Source organism: Oratosquilla oratoria, chromosome 29 (genome assembly GCF_046742065.1).
Source record: "Oratosquilla oratoria isolate Oo_2021 chromosome 29, ASM4674206v1, whole genome shotgun sequence".
NCBI classification, from domain to species: domain Eukaryota; kingdom Metazoa; phylum Arthropoda; class Malacostraca; order Stomatopoda; family Squillidae; genus Oratosquilla; species Oratosquilla oratoria.
Window position 1 is genome coordinate 5,781,332 of NC_134805.1, and position 17,500 is coordinate 5,798,831.

General features: G+C 36.4%; 1 protein-coding gene and 1 pseudogene across 1 annotated transcript in view; both read left to right on the forward strand.

Moving 5' to 3' along the window:
• Positions 1-17,500, forward strand: part of LOC143040796 (sialin-like) — a 79,448-nt gene that overhangs the window by 4,161 nt on the left and 57,787 nt on the right. The gene's annotated exons all lie outside the window — the stretch shown is intronic.
• The window catches only part of LOC143040546 (putative inorganic phosphate cotransporter), a 29,111-nt pseudogene that overhangs the window by 3,759 nt on the left and 7,852 nt on the right, over positions 1-17,500 (forward strand).

Here is a 17,500-nt window from a genome sequence, read left to right on the forward strand (position 1 = left end):
TAAATTTTACTTCCAAATTTGTTGGACCTCCTCTTCGTATCTTTGCCTCATTCACTTCTTTCATCTGGCTCATCAGTTTCGCGTCATCCTCAAGGAAAAGATGTTCAAATTCTCATCGCAATAACGTTTTAGAAGTGATTTGATTTGCTCTCGACCTTATTAACCCTATACTGAATATATTTAAGTGAATTTCTTTCTTTCAAGGGCTTTAATCTAGCTAACTCCAGCTTCGGAGACTCCCTGAAGCATCTGTTTTCCACCTTTTCCACTCCGTTGCACCCCCCCCCGCCCTTTGTGAATTCTCGACATTCGTGTAGCTCCTCTTCATTTTGCTTCCAAATCCCACCCCTTTGCTTTATTACAATGCTGGCAATCAAATTTGTCTTATATTTGATAGATTTTTTTATATGATTAGCTTACATGGGGATTAGATTTTCATCCAAAAATCGAATTTTAGATATGGGCATATTTGAATAATATAAACATCCTAAAAGCAAAATATGAACGACTTTTTCCTCCCCAGCGTAATGGAGGGAGTTTAAAGGGCCCGGGAGGCGTGTCAATTTAAATGGCTCACGCAAGAATAGGCCCTAAATATCTATAAATATGTCTTGTTTTCGCTTGTCTAATTCCATGAAACAGCTATATTTTTGTACGTCTGGCATCAGCGTGACTTCCTCTTCCGTGTGGTGTGCACAGCACGCTTCAAGCCTAAGTTACCCATTAAACATCAGAGTAAATTAATGCATAAACACGTATTTGACTGTGGCGATATTGTGTTCCTGTGCCACTGTTTGCCTTATTTCCTGGACATTACTACACTTACTAGATGTCCAATCATCAACTGCATCACGATGAAGAGGAAAACCAAAGAAAAGATGAAAAAATTGAGCCAAAAGTGGAATGAAAGTTGTGCTAGAAGGAGGGCAAGGCGTGAGAGGCTTGGAGGAGGGACACCACCGCCTCGCGCGTCACCACCACCTCCACTGCCAACACCATCTCCACCACCAAATACCACCACACCTGACAACACAGCTGACAAAGTGCTTTCTTCCAGATGAAGAGAAGAAGATGAGGAAAATTCAGGAGGAGGAAGAGAAAATAGCTGGCGAAGGAGAAACATACGGGGCTGGGATCGCGCCTGTGTAGGATAATCAAACACATTTGGTGAGCTTTGTCATTGAGCATAGAGAAGGCGCTCATTGCTGGTAAAAATAAACCACTCTGCAATGATTTGACAAAGTGATGACACCCCAGCAGTGAGGTTTTAAACCGGTAAAAGCGCAAAATATCTAATTATGAAAAGGACCGCTTGGCGATTAACAAATACATTGTAATGTAATATATATAGTAGATATGAAGGTGGAAAAAGAAGTCACGGGTCTAGTTCCGTGTTCCTGAGTTTATTCCTGACCGGTTTCGCTCTATGCTTCTTCAGAGGAATGTGACTCTGGGGTGAAGCTGGCGGTATACATAGTTTGAGTAGGACCGCGTTCCCTCCTTGGAGGTGGGTTCTGTTTGGTTGTACAATGGTTTATAATTTTTAATACAATGAACAATAGTTTTAATACAGTGTACAATAATTTTTGTGATGTTATTAAAAATAGAGCTCCGGTGTGTGTGGAATGTTGACCGAGGGTGTAACAGTGTAAGTGAAGTGGGTGGTGTAAAAATGTGGGAATCGCAAAAAGTGTCATAAGATAACTTATAGTATAAAATAATATAAAGATGAATGCCCAGACAAATAGAATAAAACAAAAGAAAATGAAATAAAATGAAAATAATGTGCTAATTTATAGTGACATGACATCACATCGCATGTTGTTGTATGGCATAATGTTATATAAAAAAAAAAAAAAAAAAAAAAAAAAAAAAAATATATATATATATATATATATATATATATATATATATACTATATATGGTATAGTTTTACATATGGTACTGCAAATGATAAAATAATAAATAAATAAATGAATAATAGTATAAACAATATATTCGGATATATTCGGACAGAATAATAATAATAATAATAATAATTATAATAATAATAATAATAATAATAATAATAATAATAATAATAATAATAATAATAATAATAATAATAATAATAATAATAATAATAATAATAATAATAATAATAATGATAATAATAATAATAATAATAATAATAATAATAATAATAATAATTATTATAATAATATTAATAAGATAATAATAATACTAATCATGATATTAATAATTATTATAATAATTATAATAATAATAATAATAATAATAATAATAATAATAGTAATAGTAATAGTAATAATAATAATAATAATAATAATAATAATAATAATAATAATAATAATAATAATAATAATAATAATAATAATAATAATAATAATAATAATAATAACAATAATAATAATAATAATAATAATAATAATAATAATAATAATAATAATAATAATAATAATGATGATGATGATGATGATGATGATGATGATGATGATGATGATGATAATGATGATGATGATGATGATGATGATGATGCTGATGATGATGATGATGATGATGATGATGATGATGATGATGATGATGATGATGATGATGATGATGATGATGATGATGATGATGATGATGATGATGATGATGATGATGATGATGATGATGATGATGATGATGATGATGATGATGATGATGGTGAATATGGTGATGATGATGATGGTGATGATGATAATAATAATAATAATAATAATAATAATAATAATAATAATAATAATAATAATAATAATAATAATAATAATAATAATAATAATAATATAATAATAATAATAATAATAATAATAATATAATAATAATAATAATAATAATAATAATAATAATAATGTAATAGTTTAGAATGGGCAACGTTCTATTTGACACATCATTTTATTATTTGCAGTACCATATGTAAAACTATACCATATATATTGTATATATATATCTTTTATAACATTATGTCATACAACAACATTTTTACACCACCCACTTCACTTACACTGTTACACCCTCGGTCAACATTCCACACACACCGGAGCTCTATTTTTAATAAAATCACAAAAATTATTGTACACTGTATTAAAACTATTGTTCATTGTATTAAAAATTATAAACCATTGTACAACCAAACAGAACCCACCTCCAAGGAGGGAACGCGGTCCTACTCAAACTATGTATACCGCCAGCTTCACCCCAGAGTCACATTCCTCTGAAGAAGCATAGAGCGAAACCGGTCAGGAATAAACTCAGGAACACGGAACTAGACCCGTGACTTCTTTTTCCACCTTCATCAACTTGTCACAATGTACCAGCATAGTAGATATGTACGTATATCAAAATATTTACTGTCAACCTATTCAATATACATTACATTATATAATAATGTGTGTGAATATAATAAAAATCGCAGAATAAATAACAGTGATATACAATGCTGAAAACTTTAAACGCTCGTATCTCAAAACCACAAATATTTGCAATTAAAAATTTGCCAAATTTTTTCAATCAATTGTAGCAGCCTGAAAATACTTCTGATAGTGTATAATAGATATATCTTTATTTCCACGCCTGTTTTTTTTTTATCTTGGAAAAACAGAGCGACGGGCTCCATCTAAGTGGAAAAAACGCGGACATGTGACCATATTTACGACACCTATATCTCACGTCGTATAGCGAATTAAAAAAAAAAAAAAAAAAAGCAGGCGTGAAAGTGTTTATAGGATCTATAAGTATTACCATGAAAAAGCAGAAGTCTGTAGTACAAAAAATACGACGTACGTATTCGATTACGTAAAAAAAAAAGTTATGACGTCATAACTTTATGACGTCAAGACGAAGCAAGTTCTTGGGCTCATAATATATTTCCACTTGTATTTTAAACAAAACCTGAAAGTTTCAAGTTGAAAGACCATAATTTTATATGATTTTTTAAGGTGTTCTGTGCCCCTTACATCAGTAGACTGCAATTCGTAAAGAGCATGCCATGGGCCCCCTAAGTTCTTGTCATCGCTCCCTTGGTGGCCCCCAGGCTGCTGAGAGGCTAAAAGCACCAGGCGAACGATCTAAAAAGCGATCATAAGACATTCTGATGTCTTAGTTGCCTTATGTATTTAGTTATGGCGGCCAAGCGATTATATATTTATTGTAAGCATTTCCCCACTCTCTGAGGTTCGAATCTGATTTGTGTTCTTGTAAGGATGAAGGGGTGGCTGATTTATGCCCTCGCAGGGGTAGACGGTCTGACTAACCTTTAGCCTCGCGAGGGGGTGTCTAACTGACTTGTACCCTCGCAGGGGGTCACATTCCCGGCCATGCACATCCTCCTGGCCACGTGGATCCCGACACTGGAGAGGACCAAGTTCTCCGCCTTTATGTCAGTCGGTATAGTATTCACAGGCATCTGGAATTCCGTGCATGGGCTCCGAAAGAAGTTGTATTGTGTTTCCTAGTGCTCCAGATGCTTAGAGACTTTCTGTGTACTCGAAACCTGCAGGCGTTGACTTTGGGACCGTGGTCACATTGGCAGTGAGCGGATGGCTCTGTCACTCCGGGTTTCTTGGAGGATGGCCCTCCGTCTTCTACATCTTCGGAGGACTTGCGATCATTTGGGGCTTCTTCTGGGTCTTCCTGTGCTTCGACCGGCCCGAGGACCATCCCAGGATCTCGAGGGAGGAGCTGTTATTCATCAAGTCACAGACTACCGAAGGTGGCAAGAGTACAGAGGTGCGTGTGTATATTTACCTAGTTGTATTTACCTAATTGTATTTTACGGGAAGGGGAGCTATGCTCGTGGTGTCCCGTCTTCATATCTCATTTCATCTAAATTCATGTATTGTTTTTGCACACACCACTTTCTCATCTAGCTTGTTCCAAATGTCTATTACTCTGTGGGGAAAGCTGTTCTTTTTCAGATCTCTTCTATAACTGTCCTTCTTGATTTTCTTTCCATGTCCTCTTGTATTTCTATCATCCCATTTTATTAGGTCCTCTCTATCAATAGTTTCTAAGCCTTTCATGATTCTATAAATAGTTATCAAATCTCCTCTCTCTCTTCTTTGCTCTAATGTCTGTAGCTCAAGTTTTGCTAGTCTCTCTTCATATGATAGTTTTGAGAGTGTTGGTGCCAATTTTGTAATTGCTCTTTGTATTCTTTCAAGTTTTGTTATACATTTTTTTGTACTTGGTGACCACATTGTCGCTGCATATTCCAATCTTGGTCTTATCAAAGTGATTAGTATTTTCTTCACCATTTCTTCATCCAGGTACGTAAATGCCACTTTGATTGTTCTTATTAAATTATAAGTTTCTCCAAAAATCTTGTTTATATGTTTTTCAGGTGACATATGATTCATGATAATGACTCCTAGGTCCTTCTCAATGTCTACTTTTTTTTATTCCTTCTTCTCCCAATTTATATGATTCCACTATTCTTTTTTTGCTTCTTCCAAATTCCATTATACTACACTTCTTAATATGGAATGCTATCTCCCACTTCCTACTCCATTCCCATACTTTATTGGGATCACTCTGTAGCGACTCACAATCTTCTTCAGTGTTCAATTTTTTCAACAGTTTTGCATCATCCGCAAAGAAGCTCATATAACTTTCAATTCCTTTATCCATGTCATTAATATATATATATATAGCAAACATTATTGGGGCCAGAACTGTTCCTTGTGGAACACCACTTATTGCTTCATCCCAATTAGAGTGTTTGTCTCTTATCACTACTCTCATTTTTCTTTCTTGCAAAAAGTCTTCCATCCATTTAAGCAGTTTGCCCTGTATTCCTCCTGCAGTTTCTAATTTCTTAAGCAACTTCTTATGTGGTACTTTGTCAAAAGCATTTTTTAGGTCTACAAATGCACAATCAGCCCATTCATCTCTTGTATTACATCTATTAGACTTGAATAGAAACACATTAAGTTTGTGACGCATGATCGTCCTTGTCTGAATCCAAATTGCCTTGGATTTAGCAAGTTCTTTTTTTTTTAAATACCTTACCCATCTACTTATGATAATTCTTTCAAAAATTTTTGCTATTGTATTTGTTAGAGAAATTGGTCTATAGTTAGTAGGGTCTTCTTTATTTCCCCCTTTATATATATGTACTATATTTGCTTTTTTCCAATCCAAGGAACTGTTTACTATGCTATGTATTTTGTCTGTTAGTTCATCCCTGCATTCTCTCAAAATCCATTTTGCATTTTCATCTGGACCATGCGATTTTCTAACATCAAGATTACTCAAGCGATTATTTTTTTCCTTGTTACTTCTATTTCTTTCATAATGAGGACTTTCTCCTCCCATTCGATCTCTTTAGGTTGTATGTTCTCCCTTGTAAACACCGATTTAAAATGCTTGTTCATAATTTCTGCCATTTCTATTTCCTCTGTGTATTCAGCTCCTCCTTGTCGTAGTTTCTCTAATTCTTGTTTGTTTTTCAGTTTGTTGTTTACAAATTTGTAAAATAGTTTTGGTTGATCTTTACATTTTTCTGTGACATCTTTTTCATATTTTCTCTTTTCTTCTCTGCTCACTTGTACATATTCATTTCTATAACTAGTATATATTTTCCATTTTTCAGTTTTTTTGTCTTTTTTCCACTTTGTCCAAGCTTTATCTCTTTTGTCTTTTAATTCCCTACAACTTTTGTTGTACCACCACTTTACATATTCTTTTTCTTGCTTTTGTCTTGGGACATACTTTTCCACTCCTTTTTTTTTTTTTTTTATATATATAAATTTTTGTCAAAATATTCCATTTCACTTCCACTGTTGTTTCCTCTTTATATATTCTTTCCCGATCTTCTTTTTGAAAGAATTCACTTATTTTATCAAAATTTGTTTTTTATACATCAATTTTCCTTTTCTATATTGTTTATTTCTTTTCATGTATTTTTCCTCATTTGGTTCCAGTTCAATCAATATGTGGTCACTTTTACTTGTTGGTGTCTTATATTCAATCTTTTCCACTATTTCAGATTCTGATGTAATTATTAGGTCCAGTCTCGATGGTTCTTCTTCATTTTTTATACCTAGTGTTCTCTTGAATCCACTGCGTCATTGTATGGTCAATAATCATCTCAAGTAGAACATTTCCCCATAAGTCGTCTCCACCCTTTACTGTCATCTCTTCCCAGCAGATTTCTTTGCATTTAAAGTCGCCCATTATAACTATTCTTCCTCCATCTTCCAATATCTTATCTAATGTTATCCTTGTGTCTTCTAACATACTTTTATGCTCTCTCTCTTCCCACGAGGCCGTTTTTGGAGGCACATAATTTATTACAAACTTTCTGCTCTTCCTATCTCTGTCTTCCACTTCCATCATAATCATCTCTACACTATTTTTTCCATATGTGACATTCCTCACGTTTATATCCTTCTTAGTCAGGAACATAACTCCACCCTCTTGTTTTGTCTCTCTGTTTCTAATCCAATAATTGAGTGCATCATCTCCTACACTGTTGGGTGGTAGTGGACCTTTTAATTTTGTCTCTACAATTCCCATTATGTCCAGTTCTTTATCCTTCAGATAATCATTCAGTTCGTTCAAGCCTGTTATCAATCCATTTATATTTGTGTAAGACACTCTTAATTTTCTGCTACTTCCATTGTATTTTCTGTTTCCCTTTTGTTTTTCTCTGTTATGGTCCATTTCCTCACTTTCATATTCACTACTCTCCAATAGAATTCTTCTTTTTCTGACTGTTCTTTTCTCGTTTTTTTCTTTAGCTTCTTGTCTTTTCGTTTTTTCCTACTCTCTTTCCTCTTTATTCATTTCTCTTTTTATATTGTTCACTGTCTGTTAGTTTCCCTGCTTTTGCTAAGGTATTCTCTGCTGTCGTTTGTGACCTGAATTTAATCTTAATTGGTCTGATCTTATCTGTACTATATTTCCTGAGACTATACATTTCTTCAATTTGTTTCCCTATTTCAGGTTCATCTTCCTGAACTATTTGTAATATATTGTTTACTTTTTCTTTTTCCTCGTTAATTCTCGTAGTCTAGTTTAATATAATATAATTATACATTTCTTTTTATCTGCTAAGTCTCTTACTATATTCTCCTTCTCCCTCATTACTTTAATAGCTGTATTTTCAGTTTTTTCTCTCATCTTCTGTGTCACTATGTCGTTAAATACAATTTTATTGTTCTCCTGGATTTCTTCCAACGCTGTGCTTCTTTTGCTATGGATTCTTTATTCTCTCTATTATTCCTCTTTAATTCCTCATTTTCATCTTTTACTTCCTTTAACTGTTTTTTCAATTCTTCTACTTCTTTAGTTAGGTTTTGGTTTTCCTTCTTTAATTGTTCCAATTTATCAACTCGCTGTGCAACATGTGTGAGTTGACCTAGCCTACTTTCCCAGTGTTGAGCCATTTTCCCAGTCTTTCCTCTAGCCTTGCTAATCGGGGGAGGTTGGCATCCCCCCCCCTTCATTAAATCCATTTAAATTATTATCTTCACTTTCCATTTTGTTGTTCTAATTTATATTTCTAAACTTAATGATTTTACTGAAACTATTCACTTCTCCCGCGTCAGCTGAGAATCTTTTGTTAACTTTTTTTTTCCTGTCAGGTGAAGCCCGTCCGCCTCCTTCCTCATTTCCTTTCATTTCCCTCAGAAATCCCTCCCCCTTCTCCTTTTTCATCACCTTCCCACTACACCACGAGCTTTCCCCTTCCCTATAAATACAAAAAAGTACTTCCTCGTTGTTGAGATCCACGAAAATTTCCCTTCTTCTTCGGAGCTCCAATCTTCGCTGTGAATCGGTCTACGTGTGTGTGTGTGTGTGTGTGTGTGTGTGTGTGTGTGTGTGTGTGTGTGTGTGTACCTTCTCGTTTATGCACATACGTGTTCATGGTGTTCATGTGTATATACGTATTTGTACTCTAATCACTGCATCCAGGTAAGTGTTTACATCCTTATGAATACTCTTACTTACATGACCAAGTTCACTGACTGTATTAATTTTACTGTATGATCTTAAATACATCCTCTTCTCTATCACGAAGACACTGCCAGTCCCTTGGAGAGCCATCTTCACTTCGATGCCCTTCTACGCGATCCTTGTCCTTCACTTCGGGAACAACTGGGGCTTCTACACTCTCCTGACGGAGATTCCGACGTACCTGAACCACATCCAACACTTCGACCTGAAGAGTGTAAGTTCAGTGGCGACCTCGTGAGCCAGTTGTGGCCCAGGGACAGTTTTAGTGGTCGGAGCAGGGTACGGGAGCGGATTCCAAGACAGCGAGAGAAACGGAGTTATGATAGCCATAAAACGATAAAGTCACCCCTTCCATTGCAATCACAATAAATAGAAACATAAGAACACAAGAATAAAGGGCATTGCATGAGACCATAAAGCCTACACTAAGCAGTTCCATGTCCATTATCAAATATCATCCCCATCCATAAAGTTATCTAACCTCTTTTAAAACAACCAATAGTTTCAGCATGACATAGTTATTAGGTCTATTCCATTCGTTAACCACACATTAATCACTCTTTTGGTTAGCTAGTTTTTGCCTATTTTCTTCTTAAATCTAAAATTATCCAATCTAAATCCATTACTTGCGTCCTGCCCTACTGTCGTAATATGATGACCTTGCCTGCATCACCCTGTTAAAACCCTTGACCCATTGGAATACCTCTATTAGATCACTCATAAGGTAAATTTCTGAGCCCATGTATCATTTTTGTCATTCTCCTCTGTACTGATCCTAGTGAATTGATATCCATTCAATAGGACGGAGACAAAAAATGTACCGTATAGTCAAGGATGGGTCTAACTAACGCCAGATAGGGTTTGATAACTGCATCTCCATTTTTGTTTGCAAACGTCCCTGTTAGCTCTGCTGCATCAAACTACTCGCTAACTCATTCATACGACTCAAAAACCGACACGAAACATTTTCTCAAAGTTTCTGAAACTGATATTCTAAAAACGAAAGGTATTTCTCTCCCGACCTCCTGAGTAATATAGACATCAAAATGTTAATTACTGTTAGCACTCACATTCATCTACGTTTTCAGCGTGGAATAATTTTATTCTGCATATCATGAACGTAACCATACACTTTTTAACTTTTTTTTTTCTTCAGTTTCACTTGTGACCTTGAGATGTCAGCTACTTTATCCATTGAATACTAAATAATACTCAACAAATTACAATTCGTAGCTTCTATGGTTATATAACAATGCAACTTCATCTATGTCAAATTGTTTATGTATATATATATATATATATATATATATATATATATATATATATATATATATATATATATATATACATACATACATATAATATATATATATATATATATATATATATATATGTAAATGTTCAGTTTTGCACATGGGTGCAATATAGCAATAGAAAATTAATTTTGGAAATTACAATGTATCTATATAATATGCAATTTTGTAGGCGGAAATACAAATAAAGTTGCTAAAACAGATTTCGTAAGTAACGAAGTCGCGCCAGACAAATGGTACGCCATGTTTGTTATGATAGATGCCGACGTCGAAGAAATGAAAGGATGATAAATTTAAATTCGTCTAACCTAAACTAACCTAACCTAACCTAACCTAACCTAACCTAACCTAACCTGTGTTTGTTAAATCAGTACCTGCAATTTATATGTCATCCAGATCGTCCTCGTCGTCGTCGTCGTGAGAGACGTTGGCGGGCTTTTCAACCACTCTCTCAGATTATGGAGTATACAAGGTTCTTGCAGCTTGAAGGAATGCATGGATTTCAGCTCCATAGCATTCCTTCAAGAAAATGTACCTCGCGAGGTACTGTCGGAAGTACCGAGGCCGTGATGTCCATCTTGTAACTGACGTTTCAAGTAGACCGGGCAAACGACAAACACTTGACAGACAAGATGGCGTCCCGATCCTATTAACCTAGTTGTATTTACCTAGTTGTATTTTGCGGGAAAGGGAGCTATGCTCGTGGTGTCCCGCATTTGTATCTCGCAGTGTCTAGTTTACTTTTAAACTAATGAATGGTTTTTGCGCATACTATTTCATTGTCCAGTTTGTTCCAAGTGTCCACTACTCTATGTGGAAAACTGTTTTTCTTCAGTTCTCTTCTATAGCTATGTTTTTTTTTTCTTTCCATGTCCTCTTGTGTTTCTCTTGTCCCAGTTTAGTAAGTCCTCTCTATCAAGTATCTCTGTGCCTTTCATGATTCTGTAGATGGTCAGTAGGTCACCTCTCTCTCTTCTTTGCTCCAGCGTCGGTAATGCCAGTTTAGCCAATCTCTCCTCATATGATAGGTTTGCAAGTGCAGGTGCCATTATTGTTGCTGCTCTCTGGATTCTTTCTATTTTCTTTATATTCTTTTTGGTACTGGGTGACCACAATGTCGCCGCATACTGTAGTCGAGGCCTTATCAATTTAACCAATATTTTTTTTATCATGTCTTCGTCCAAAAATGCAAATGCCACTTTTATTGATCTTAGCAAGTTGTAAGCCTCCCCGAATTTTTTTTTAATCTGTTTATCATAGGACAAGTCGTTTGTGATATTTGGCCCAATTTTGTTTTGAATCCTACCTTCTTTACCTCCTTGGTTCCAATTGTATATTTTCCTGATATTCTGTTTTTGCTTTTTCCAAACTCCATTATGCTACACTTCTTAGTATTAAAGTCCACTTCCCATTTCTGACTCCAGTTCCATACCTTATTCAGGTCTTCCTGCAGTGCTTCACAGTCCTTATCAGTTTCTACTTTCCATAACAGCTTGGCGTCGTCTGCAAAGAATCTCATGTAATATTTCACATCCTCGTCCATGTCATTCACATAAATAGCAAACATTATTGGTACCAATACAGATCCTTGCAGTACTCCACTGATCACCTCTTTCCAATCTGAATATTTTTCAGGAAGTCCTCCATCCTATGTGTTCCATTTTTTTTTATAGTAATTTCCTGTGTGGTACTTTGTCAAAAGCTTTTTGCAAGTGTAGGAAGGCACAATCAGCTCATCCATTTCTTTCTTGCACTATGTCTATTAGTCTTGAGTAGAAGCATATTAAGTTTGTGGTGCATGATCTTCCTTGTCTGAACCCAAATTGTCTTTGGTTTATTATGTTATTGTCTTCCAGATGTTTTACCTATCTATTCATGATTGTTTTCTCACAAATTTTGGCTATGGTACTTGTTAGTGATACTGGCCTTTAGTTGGTGGGTTCTTCCTTGTTCCCTCCTTTATATATTGGTACAATGTTAGCATTTTTCCAGTCTTTAGGTATCTTTCCTTCTTTGAGTGAGCTATTTATTATGTTGTGTATTTTGTCCGTTAGTTCTTCTTTGCATTCCTTTAGAATCCAATTTGCAATTCCATCCGGGCCATGTGATTTTCTGACGTCAAGGTTTGATAGGTGTTCTGATATTTCTTTTTGTGTTGTTGTAAACTCACTCATGTGGGGAGATTGCTCGTTATTATCTTCGTCCCAATTTTGCATTTTCTCTCTGGTGAAGACAGATTTAAAGTGATTGTTCATGACTTCGGCCATTTCTAATTCTTCTGTGTATTCTATATTCCCTTGGCGTAGTTTCCCCATTTCCTGTTTGTTTTTAAGTTTACCATTCACATATCGATAGAATAGTTTGGGTCGATCTTTGCATTTATCTATAATATCCTTTTCATGGTTCCTTTTCTCCTCTCTTCTCACATTAACATACTCATTTCTATAGTTTATATAAATTTGCCATTTACGTTGTTTTTTATCTTTTCTCCACCTTTTCCAAGCTTTGTTCCTTCTGTCTTTTGCCTCACTGCATCTTTTGTTGAACCAACATTTAATGTACTCTCTCGCTTTTGTCTTGGCACATGCCTGTTTACCCCTTCATTGTAATTTTCCATCAAGATATTCCATTTCTCATCCACTTTTGTCTCTTCCATGTAGAATTTTCCCAGTTTGCATTCCGGAAGAATAGCTTTAGTTTTGCAAAGTCCGTTTTGTTGTACATCAATCTTCCTTTCCTATGCTTTTCATTTCTCTCCATGTCTATTTCTTCCTTTAGTACAGTTTCGATGAGTATATGGTCACTCTTTCCAATTGGTGTCTTGTAATGGACTCTGTCCACGATTTCAGGTTCTTTTGTAAATATTAAATCTAGTTTCGACGGCTCTTCATTGCTTCTGTATCTGGTGTTTCCACTGACCCATTGGGTCATTGTGTATTCCATGGCCATGTCCAGCAGTACATTACCCCACAAGTCGTCTCCTCCTCGCACTGTCATGTTATCCCAACAAATTTCTTTGCAATTGAAGTCCCCCATAATTACCAGATTACCCTTACCCATTAGTATCTCATTTAGTGATTTCCTTGTATCTTCTAGCATTTTTGTATGTTCGTTCTCTTTCCAAGCGTTCGTTTTTGGGGGCACATAGGTTACCACAAACTTTCTACTTTTCATATTCTTGTCTTCGACTTTTATCATGATCAGTTCAACATTACCTTTGCCCTCCGCAATTTTTGTCACATTTAAGCCTTTCTTGGCCAAGAACATGATTCCTCCTCCCTGTTTCTTGTCCCTGTTTTTCATCCAGTAATTATATAGTCCTTGTCCAATATCGATGGATGGTATTTCACCTCTTAGTTTAGTCTCTACAATTCCCATTATGTCTGGTTTTTCTTCTAGCAGGTAATCATTGAGTTCGTTCAGACCTGAAATTATTCCGCCAATGTTAGTATAGGCCACTTTTAATTTTCTTCTTCCTCCATTATATTTTCTGTCTTTGGTTTTTTCGTTTTGATGTGCCATTTCCTCAGTCTCACGTCGATTACTCTCCAATGGAATTCCTTGCTTTCTGTCTCCGTTCTCATTGAGTTTTTTTCCTCTTAGTGACTTTTCTTTTTCTAATTCCTCAGTATTCATTTCTCTTTTTATCCATATCTTATTGTACTTTTCACTGCCAAGTTGCCTACTTTTTCAAATATTTCTATGCTACTGACTTCGTTCGTTAGCAGATTTCCTTGTAGCAAGGACATTTTTTTTCATTTCCGCTCAGAAAATTGCATATTACGTTCATGTATTATTATTTACAAAATATATATCTATTTTTCTAACGCTATATCGCGACCATATGCAAAACTGAACAAATAGCATATATGTATATATATGTATATATATATATGTATATATATGTATGTATATATATATATTTGTATATATATGTATGTATATATATATGTATATACAGGGTGACCCAAAATGAATGCAACCCATAAAAGTACCCACAACTTATACAAATGTAAATGGATTGAGTTCATTTTTTATACACATCAACGTAAGATGATAACAATTAAGTTCTGAAAATTTGAGTTATTTCGGTTGGGTGGTCCACATGTCAGCGACGTTCAAATGTATGCTCCAAATGTCTACCGCGTTGACGGAGGCACTCCTGAATGCGCCGTGCAAAATTATTCACCACGCGGACAAATTGCCCCTGGAATCTCTCTGATCCTTGTTGTTATTGCAGCTTTCAAGTCCACGATTGTCTGGGGGTTGTTCTCATAGACGTGGTCTTTCAAATAACCCCACAGATAGAAATCTGGGGGGTTAAGGTCAGGTGAGTGCGGGGCCCACTCGGGGTCACATCTTCTGCTGATCAGTCGCTCTTGAAAGCGTTGTCGCAGCCAGGTCAGCGTTTGGTTTGATGTGTGTGGGGTGGCCCCGTCCTGCTGGAACCACTGCTCTGCACGGATGAGTCGAGCACGTCTCCCGAGTGTTGTCCAGAACTTCCTCAGGATCTTGATGTAACGGTCTGTGTTGACCGTGACGGACCTTTCCTCTTCGTCCTCAAACCAAAAAGGACCAATGATGCCATGCTTTGACATGGCCACCCTGGCAGTACATTTAACTGAGTGTAATGGACGCTCAAGAACATCCTCTGGTGGTGCTGTGCCCCAGAAAATACAGTTTTTACTGTTCACGTGGCCAGACAGAAGAAAATGTGCCTCATCTGAGAACCACACATCATCAAGAAAGTCGGGATCCACATCAATTTTGTCACAAAACCATTGACACATAACGACTCTTTTGTCCTTATCTGCCTGCGTCAACTTCTGTTTGATCTGAATTCTGTATGCATACAGGTGAAGGTCCTTTTTCAGTATCCGTCTAACTGATTCCCGTGCAATGCCTAGCTCTTGGCTCCGACGTCGGATAGACTTCTTCGGGCTGCGACCAACAGAGTCCCTAACAGCAGCAACATTTTCAGCGGCCCTTGCACTCAAATGCCGTCCAGTTCTCACCTCTCCAGCTTTAGAGCTCAGTTTTTGCACACTTCCTGATCTCCTGAACTTATTCATCCATCGGTAAATCTGACTTTTATCTGGATAATCGTTAAAGTTAAACTCCCTTCGGAATCTTGTTTGAACTGATTTGAACGATTTCGTCTCAAAATAGGTCTCAACGCAAAATGTTTTTTGTTCAGTTGTCCAAGGCATTTTTAGTACTGGCTGTTCTTTTCTTTTGTTGTTATCCTCTCCTCTAGTAGAATCGGCAACATAAAACGAATTGGATTACTTTTCACGATTTTATTTGCTATGATATGGGTTGCACTCATTTTGGGTCACCCGGTATGTATATATATAATTTACAAGATGGATATCTATTTTTCTAACGCTATATCGCGACCATATGCAAAACTGAACAAATAGCACACACACACACACACACACACACACACACACACACACACACACACACACACACACACACACACACACACACACACACACACACACACACACACACACACACACACACACACACACACACACACACACACACACACACACACACACACATATATATATATATATATATATACACACATATATATATATATATATACATATATATGTATATACATATATATATGTATATACATATATATATATATATATATATATATATACACATATATATACATATATATATATATATATATATATGTAAAGACAGACAAATATGGAGATGAGGTGGCAAAATGAAACGTTAAGGCTAGAGTATGGAGCTTTATTCAGAACCAGACGTTTCGACCTCTTGGGCCTTCCTCAGTGGACTGAATACAGAATAAAAATCAAAGTCCGTCAACAGCTTACATGGTGATCTGATGACCCTGCGTGACCTCACCCCGGTCACGTTGTCCTCCCACACTCGCCGACCGCCAGTTGTGCGGACGTTTGAGCCCAGGACATAAACCCCTTACGAGAATTTGTGGTTTTCACGGTAGCAATGTGAAAACCACAAATTCTCGTAAAGGGTATATGTCCTGGGCTCAAACGTCCGCACAACTGGCGGTCGGCGAGTGTGGGTGGACAACGTGACCTGGGCGAGGTAACGCAGGGTCATCAGATCACTATGTAAGCTGTTGACGGACTTTGATTTTTATTCTGTATTCAGTCCACTGAGGAAGGCCCAAGAGGTCGAAACGTCTGGTTCTGAATAAAGCTCCATACTCTAGCCTTAACGTTTCATTTTGCCACCTCATCTCCATATTTGTCTGTCTTTACATATATATATATATATATATGTATAAACATATATATATGTATATATATATATATATATATAAGGTCAGGAGGAAATAGAAGGAAGGGTAGTGAATGGTGGGATGAGGAAATGAAGAAGGTTGTAGAAGAGAAGAAGCGAGCTTACACAGATTGGTTACAAAATAGGACGAGGGAGTCATATGAGACGTACAAAGAAAAGAAAAGAGAAGTAAAGCAAAAGGTAAAGGAGGCAAAGAGGGGAGCAGGTGTGAAATGGGGTAAGAGCATGACAGAAAATTTTGAAAGTAATAAAAAGATGTTTTGGAAAGAAATTAAGAGAGGAAGAGGAGGCGAATCAAGTAGAGAAGAAAAGGTAAAAGGTGCAGATGGAGAGATGATAATGGAGGAGAAGGCAGTGAGGGGAAGATGGGCAGAATATTTTAGGGAGTTGCTTAATGTGAAGGAGGATAGGGAGGGAAAGATAGCTGCAGTGGGAAATGCTAAGAAAATGAGAGTGATGAGTGAGGAAAATGGAGGAGAAATAAGGAAGTATGATGTGAAGGCAGCAGTTAAGATGATGAAAGCAGGTAAGGTACCTGGTATGGATGGATGCCATGCAGAATGTCTTAAAAAAGGAGGTATAGTGATGGTGGGCTGGTTGGTGAGGTTATTTAATGTTTGCTGGAGAGAAGGTAGAATGCCAAAGGACTGGAGGAGTGCTTGTATAGTTCCACTTTACAAGGGAAAGGGGGACAAGTGTGAATGTAGTAGTTTCAGAGGGATTAGCTTGTTAAGTGTAGTTGGGAAGGCTTATGGGAGGATCTTGATTGAGAGGATTAGGAGAGGAACAGAGGGAGTAATTGGTGAGGAACAGTGTGGGTTTAGGACAGGTAGAGGTTGTGTAGATCAGATTTTTGTGGTAAGACAGATATGTGAGAAAGCTAT